The sequence below is a fragment of the Cynocephalus volans genome, chromosome 4 (assembly GCF_027409185.1).
Source record: "Cynocephalus volans isolate mCynVol1 chromosome 4, mCynVol1.pri, whole genome shotgun sequence".
NCBI lineage: Eukaryota > Metazoa > Chordata > Mammalia > Dermoptera > Cynocephalidae > Cynocephalus > Cynocephalus volans.
Genome location: NC_084463.1, coordinates 140,908,624 through 140,914,796, shown reverse-complemented (window position 1 = coordinate 140,914,796; position 6,173 = coordinate 140,908,624).

Genomic DNA, 6,173 nt, shown 5'->3' with positions numbered 1-6,173 from the left:
CCCAAATATGTATAAGTGTTATGGATTAGTCTTGACAAATACTGTAAACCATGGATTCGAATCTCAACAAATGAGCATTAGACAATTTGAGACACAGTGTGGTAGGCAGATTAATGGCCTCTGCAAAGATATCTGCATCCTAATCCTGTGAGCCTGTGAACATGTTACACTATACAGCATAGAGAAAATAAGGCTGCTGATAGAATTAAAGTTGCTAATCAGCTGACCTTATAATAGGAAGATTTCTTTAGACTATCCAGGTAGGCGCAATGTAATCAAAAGGTCCTTAAATGGAGAAGAGGGAGGCAGAAGAAAATAAAAGGGAAATGTGACTATGGAAGAAAGACACAAAGAGATGCAACATTGCTGGCTTTGAGGATGGAGGAAGGGCACCATGAGCCGGGCATACAGGTAGCCTCTGGAAACTGGAGAAGCAAGGGAATAGATTCTCCCCTAGAGACTCCAGAAGGAATGCAGCCCTGCCAATACCTTGATTTTGAAACAGCGATACCCATAATAGACTTGTGACTTCCAGAACTGTAAGATAATACAGTTGTGCTGTTTTAAGCCACTAAATTTGTCATAGCTGTTATAACAGCAAAAGAAAATTAATACAGAATTAAAATCCTGCCTGCACCAGAGTACAGGGAAATAGAAGTGGAGTAGTTCTAGGCAGAAGAACCATCCTGAGTTGTACAGTGGACTTGTGACAGCACTGGGTGCACTGAGGGAGAGCCTAGACCCCAGTGAGAAGTGGAGCTGCAGCTCTCAGCAGGACTGTACAGGTAGGCAGCTCCACAGTAAGACCACAAAGTGGCTAACACGTCATGTTCACCCATCATAGGGTAGATATCCCTTTTCTTTGCCCATTCTATCATTATTTTTAAAATACAAAACTGTCAAATCAATTTTTGAAAATGCTTTCTTTTTTTTTTTCCTAACAAGATGACTGGCAATAACAGTGACCCACTCTCCCACTTAGAAGAGAATCAGAAAGGGCATACTCATGGAGATCATGTTCAGTGGGGCAAGAGCAGTTTCCCAAAGAAAGGAGTTACGCGAACAGATCACAGAGGAGGGCTACTGAAGCAGCAAATGTAAAGCAGTGTTAATTAGAGTGCAATTATTTTTATGTGGAGATGAGTATGCAAAGTGTCAGAAAAATTTAATCATGTGTTTAATGTTTGTATGACAAATGCAAACATGATAAACCAGAATCAAAGCCCAGTTTTATCTGAATCCAAAGTCTATCCTCTTTCTGCTGGAAGCCTTGTACCACTACAATATCCCTAGACCCTTAAAAGGGTAGGTTTGCTTTTTGAACATCAAAATTATTATATTCAACTTAATAACAGAACTCAAAATAGCACTATTGAATTGTAGAAATGATCATTTCGTGTTTGGAAGGAATATAAAAAGCCTGTTTCTCTGGAAATTGTCTAGCAAGGAGCATAGCTTTTGTTGTGTTTTAAAATATTTTTTAAAGGATTTAAAAATCTTTTAAGACAATTAGAGGAGTTTTTTATTGGCTTGAAATGATTTTTTATGTGGCCTGGAGATTTTTCTCACCTATACAGCTCATCATTAAAAATTTACTCTCTTAACTGTTCAAATGTGGTAAGACAAATCTTTCACTCCTATACAATGCTAATGGAATTTCAAATTACTCCACCCTTTTGGAATGGGGAAATTTGGCCAGAGGAATAAAAATCTTAAAAACAAACAAACAAAACCCAAATAAATCTCTGCACCTTTGAAATTCACCTTAAGGCATTTACCTTAGAAAAATAATCAGACAAGTGTATCAGTTTGATTTCACAAAGTTCTACCAAGTATTAAAAATAACAGAGAAAATAGAAAACAATCCAAACATTAAGTTATAAAGGATTGGCTAAATACATTTTGTCATATGCAATGAGCCAGATATTATGTATACTACACAAGGCAGTTATTTATCTCATTTCATCTTCACAATAAGCAACTTACAAATTAGGTAATATTACTATTATCTCCATTAGCTTCCTTGTCAGTTAAAAAACAACAACAACAACAACAACAAAAAAAAACCTGTGACTTATATAAAAGGTTAAGAGATTAAACTAAATATCAAGAATATTAGCTTGTCATTAACAGAGCCTGGACTGAAATCCAGGTTTATTTAACTCTAAAATGCATGCACTTAAACACTATGCAAGATTGTTATTTATCCATTCAATGCAAGAATATTCCACAATTAAAAAAAAATTTATATAAATCAATATAAACCTGAAGAGGTATTTATGAAAATTATTAGGTTAAAAAATACAGGTACCAACAGATAATACATTTGGGGACCCTCATTTTGTTATTTTTAAATTAATATTTACTTGCATGTATTTCTATACACCAATTATTAAGCATGACTATCTTTATGTAAAGAATACAGGCCATTTTAATACTCATTTGGTTTTTCTTTAAGAATTAATTATTTACAATGAGCATGAAATACTTTCCTAATTATAAGAGTAAATTAATTATTTCTATTTTGAAAAAAGAAATATTTTGCCCATCATTTATGATCTCATTCTGTATAATTTGATAATTCGCCTTGCCAGATACTCTAGTCATTGAGACCTAAATAGTCCTTTATTTGTACCCAAACCTTCCCAATTTGATACATAAGATACTAGGCACCTGGTTAACAGGATCACAAAATAGAATTTCTAACAAGGAAGGCTCTAGCTTACAACTGAATCATAAAACTTCCACTTGTTAAACATTAGCAAGGGCTAAAAATCATTCCTAAAATATAATTTAATCAGATAATTTTAACCAGGATGATTCAGCATTCATTCAACTCTGGCAAATGATTAGGCTTTCTGCTTAATCCCCTGCTGAATTCATATCTTGCTAATCCTGTGCTGTTCCCTGAATGATTACAAAGCTCTGAGTCACTAATGTTCCAATATAAAAATAATAATTATGATTCCCTTGGCCAAGAGTACATTTAAAATATTGCAAAATATTCTTCTGCATTTTAATGATGTAGGAAAAAGTATAAAACTAAAATTATTGAAAAGAAAAGAAATGGCTCTAATTGAATCATTTACCAAGTTATTTTGAAGAGTTTTCTGTGTGGAGTTAACAAGAGAAGTTCTGAGTTGTTTGTGGCCTCCTCCGATTTCTGGGTTATTAGAAAGACCAAGCAAGGGTCAGAATCCATATTCAACACCTTCCGTTGACAGACAACTAAATGGATAGGAAACATGTTTTTTTCATGATGTACAAAAGCTTTCAAATAGGATGTCTAAATGAAGTCTGGGTCTTAGGTTTCACGGTGACATTCCACAACACCCATCCCCTACGACATCCCCTGTGAAAAGTGGAAAGATCGCTTTTCTCCTTCCTGATCTTGCAAGTCCACAGGGATTCTTGCCCCAAATACCTGAATAACAAAGTAGCTTTTAAAATTCTCTTGAGGTTTTTGGCCTAGTTGTTAAATCTGCTGCCATCATTTGGTGACAAGTGAAGAGGAGAAAAAGGACATTCAAGCTCGGATCCCACCTATATTTATAAAGAAGCAGAAAACTCCCTTCTACCTTTTCTCTAACACCCACACAATTCCACGATGCAGTATGCATGCCTTTTCTTTTAAAGAAATAGTAGTGTTCCCACCAAGAAATCGAGAGAATAAATCCTAGTCTACTTTGAGATTCATGGTCAAATTTGAGAAATGCTGGTGTGAGAAAAATAATACACAAGAGGGTGAGTTCATAACTCCTGATAAGGTGAAGGTAAGAATAGAGGTTAGGTCAGCAGATTAGAGCTTTAATTCCTGAAGGGTTTGGAAGCACTCTAGTCTATATGTGATTTCCTGTCCACCAAAATTCCTCCTGACTCTTGACTTCACTACCATGGACATTTCTTTACTACCGAGAAATTTCTTGACACTGGAAAAATAGTTCCTTTGTATTGGGGTGTTTGTAACAAAACCACAGCATAATCAAATCACTGAGTATCAATTCTGAAGGAAACTTGGGCAATTACCCCACTTTAGCGATGTCAAAACCAATAAATGCAGCTACTTTCTTTCAAGCATTGATAAATTCAGGGCTAAAACCAACACCTCCTAACACTCAGTGCCACCACCTTCTTTTTGCCTCCTGCTTGCCCAGCTGTTGCTAAGAGCCAAGACAGACATACATGTTACACATCCACTCAATAATGTGAAAATCAAGGTCTATCAAGCAGTATATTAAATACAACTGGCACTCCAAAAAGTTCAGTCTCTGCATAGAGTCAATCCAAAGAAAGAACTACCCAGTAGAAAACTACAGCTGAAATAATTCTAAAGTTTACTTGGTCTCTGGAGAAAATACCAAAAGATGTGGGCTGTGGGAAAGTAATGGGCAGAAGAAAGAGAAGACAACATTTTTATGTACTGGTTCTCAACCTGAGAAACTTTGGTCCCTCCGGAAGCGTTTGGCAATGACCACAGATGTTTTCCGTGTTTGTTTTGTTTTGTTTCTTTGGTTGTTACTACTGGAGGGCTGCTACCAGCATCTAGTTAGTGGGAAGAGGCCAGGACTGCTGCTAAGCAACTGCAGTGTACAGGACAGCCACCCACAGCAAAGAATTATCTTGTCCAAAATGTGGATACTGTTCAATTTGAGAGAACATATTGTTAAGTATATTTGGAAAAAACCCTCTCTCCCCATTTCTATTCATATCAATTGCTGGGCTCCCACAATTATTTTTCCCTTTATTTCCCGTCACTGATATTCTTAATGCCCAAAAGGACTCTTTTCTCTTATACTTCTTTTCTTTAGCTTTCTGCATATTATGATTTGAACCATCACCTTCGCGTTCTATTTCTGTTATTTCCCTCTTTTCATATTATAAAACCCTCTACACCTTGGTATAAAAAGCAGAAATCCTCTAAGAAAGAGAGGAAGCCAAGCAGACAAAGGTAAGATTATCCTCAGTAGGCAAAAGGAAGGGGAGAGAAAGTTGTGGACATTTACACATCCATCATATTTATCACTTTATTACATCTACAAGTTTATTTTTTGTTTTTTAAAATTTGTTTTAGTGTAAACATAACTTTTTAAAATTTTATTTTAACTTCTCAATATACATTGTAGTTGATTTTTATGTCCCTTTACCTGTCCCTCTTTCCCTCCTCCCTTTCTCCCCTCCCTCCCACTACATCATATCTGTTCACTTAACAAGTTCAAGGAATTATTGTGATTGTTGTGTCTTCTCCCCTGCCCTTTATTTGTTTGTATATTGATCTATTTATTTTTGCTCTCACAAATAAGTGAGAACATGTGGTATTTCTCTTTCTGTGCCTGACTTGTTTCACTTAATATAATTTTCACTAACTCTATCCATGTTGTTGAGAATGGCAGTATTTCATTCCTTTTTATAGCAGAGTAGTATTCCATTCTGTAAATATACCACAATTTCCTTAACCATTCACCTGATGATGGAAATTTGGGCTGCTTCCAACTATTGAATATTGTAAACAGTGCTACAATAAACATTGAAGTACAAGTATCCCTGTGGCATGATGATTTCCATACCTCTGTGTATATCATATAGTAGATCTATCTGTAATTGTTTGAGGAACCTCCATACCATTTTCCACAAAGGCTGCACCACTTTGCAGTCCCACCAACAGTGTAGGAGGGTTCCTTTTTCTCCACAACTTTGCAAGCATTTATCATTCTCAGTCTTTCGTATACTAGCCATCCTAACTGCAGTGAGATTGTATCTCAAAGTGGTTTTGATTTGCATTTTGCAAATGCTGAGTGGTGTTGAGCATTTTTTCATGTGTCTGTTGGTCAATCATATATCTTCCTTTGAGAAATGCCTATTCAGCACATTTGCCCATTTTTTAATTAGGTTATTTGGTTTTTTGCTGCAAAGTTGTTTGAGTTCCGTGTATATTCTGGATATTAATTCTTTGTCAGATGTATATTTTGCAAATATTTTCTCCAATTCTGTTGGTTGCCTTTTCAATCTGTTGACTGTTTCTTTTGCTGTGCAGAAGCTTTTTAGTTTGATATAATCCCATTTGTTTACCTTTCCTTTGGTTGCCTGTGCTTTTGGGGTCATATTCATGAAGGCTGTTTCCAATCCTACTTCCCAGAGTGTTTCTCCTATGTTTTCTTTAAGGACTTTTATTGTTC